We start from the raw sequence: 1,564 nt of genomic DNA, 5'->3' as shown, positions 1-1,564 counted from the left end.
AAAAAAAAAAAAAAAAAAGGTCCCCACAAGGAACAGCTTACTTTTGCCAGATTTTAAAATTCCACCTGTGGCCGGGGGCCCTCCCCACGGCTTCACTTTTAGTTCATGTTTCTTCTGTTCTGTTCTTTTTTTTTTTTTTCCTGCTGGAAGACCTCATTTTCCTTGTCCATCTCTTTGACCTGCCATGGCTGCTCCATTTTTTTGTTTTTTGTTTTTTGAGACAGGGTCTTGCTCTGTCACCAGGGCTGGAGTGCAGTGGCGCAGTCTCAGCTCACTGCAGCCTGCAACCTCTACCCTCCACCTCCTGGGCTCAAGAGATCCTCATACCTCAGCCTCCCGAGTAGCTGGGACTACAGGTATGTACCACCATGTCCAGCTAATGTTTGTATCATTTGTAGAGAAAGGGTTTCGGTATTTTGCCCAGGCTGGTCTCGAACTCCTAGGCTCAACAAATCATCCACCTCAACCTCCCGAAGTGCTGAGATTGCAGGCATGAGCCACCGCACCTGATCTTGACTGCTTTTTTTTTGAGACTGAGTCTCACTCTGTCACCCAGGCTGGAGTACAGTGGCACGATCTTGGCTCACTGCAACCTCTGCCTTGTGGGTTCAAGTGATTCTCCTGCTTCAGCCTCCCAAGTAGCTGGGACTACAGGCGCTCACCACCATGCCTGGCTAATTTTTGTAATTTTAGTAGAGGCAGGGTTTTACCATGTTGGCCAAACTGGTCTCAAATTCCTGACCTCGAATGATCCACCCACTTCGGCCTCCCAAAGTTCCGGGATTGCAGGCGTGAGCTACTGCGCCTGGCCTTGCCTGCTTCTTGAGCTGCTTCAGAGGCTGCTTCTTGCCACCTTCAAGGCAAGACTTGGTTCTTGCCACTCTTACCCCTACCCTGCTACCAAAACCTACATCTTGTATTTTTTAGGCATTTCAAAGTAGATTACACTTTTAAATCAAGTGGTTAAGGTAGGATCTCCTGAAGTAGGTGATATCTGGGCAAAGACTTGAAGGAGAAGGGAGTTAGCATGTTATCTGGGGACAGTAGTCCCAAGCACAGCACAGCCAATGCAGAAGCCCTAAGACAAGAGCATGACTGGCATGTTCTCGGAGCAGCACTGGGGCCCTGTGGGGGAGCGAAGTAAGGGAGAGAGAGAGAGTAGTAGGAAATGAGAGCTGAGGTGTAATAGGGAGCAGATCATGCAGGACCCTGTATGCCATTATGAGGGTTTCAACTTGTATTTTGAATGAAACGAGGAATTATTGGAAGGTTTTTGGGCAGAGAAGTAACGTGAGCTGACTCACATTTGAAAAGAATCAGTAGGCCCATTGCAGTGACTCACACCTATAATCCCAGCGCTTTGGGAGGCTGAGGCAGGAGGATCACTTGAGCCCAGGAGGCTGAGGCTGCAGTGAGCCAAGATTGTGCCACTGTACTCCAGCATGGTCAACAGAGTGAGACTTAATCTCAAAAAAAAAAAAAAAATGGCGTGCTTCTAAAGCTAACATGTAACTCTGCTACACAATCCAAGGTCTCATATAAGTGAATTTTTTTTTTTTTTTTT

General features: G+C 47.5%; 1 protein-coding gene across 7 annotated transcripts in view; it reads left to right on the top strand.

Moving 5' to 3' along the window:
- DDX19B (DEAD (Asp-Glu-Ala-Asp) box polypeptide 19B) overlaps nucleotides 1–1,564 on the top strand; it is a 100,479-nt gene that overhangs the window by 37,132 nt on the left and 61,783 nt on the right. The gene's annotated exons all lie outside the window — the stretch shown is intronic.

Source organism: Colobus angolensis, unplaced genomic scaffold (assembly GCF_000951035.1).
Source record: "Colobus angolensis palliatus isolate OR3802 unplaced genomic scaffold, Cang.pa_1.0 Scaffold116, whole genome shotgun sequence".
In the NCBI taxonomy this organism is placed as follows: domain Eukaryota; kingdom Metazoa; phylum Chordata; class Mammalia; order Primates; family Cercopithecidae; genus Colobus; species Colobus angolensis.
This window is presented reverse-complemented; position numbering and strand designations above follow the sequence as displayed.